Source organism: Mauremys mutica, chromosome 9 (assembly GCF_020497125.1).
Source record: "Mauremys mutica isolate MM-2020 ecotype Southern chromosome 9, ASM2049712v1, whole genome shotgun sequence".
In the NCBI taxonomy this organism is placed as follows: domain Eukaryota; kingdom Metazoa; phylum Chordata; order Testudines; family Geoemydidae; genus Mauremys; species Mauremys mutica.
The window spans coordinates 79,856,254-79,856,553 of NC_059080.1; positions in this window are offsets into that span (position 1 = coordinate 79,856,254).

The window sequence follows — 300 nt, forward strand, 5'->3', positions numbered from 1 at the left end:
TTGATTTTGCTCTTTAAGCATGTTGATATTTCACTTAAGGCTCTAAAAATGGAAAAGATACATGCCCTTCTGGCGTGTTTAACCCTGAGAAGGATACAGATTACTCGAGGAGGTCAGGCTCTGGCACCAAGGGAGGAAAAAGCCCACTTTGCAGCAAGGAGTAGCAGAGCTCCCCTGAGGGCAGGGAGTACGAGTACATGAGCCCTCCACCCACAAAAGACTGCTGTCCCCTATTGTGGTTCTCTCCCTCCCATGCCCCCCTGATAAACGCCATGGAGGGGGTGGAGAGACCCTGGCAGT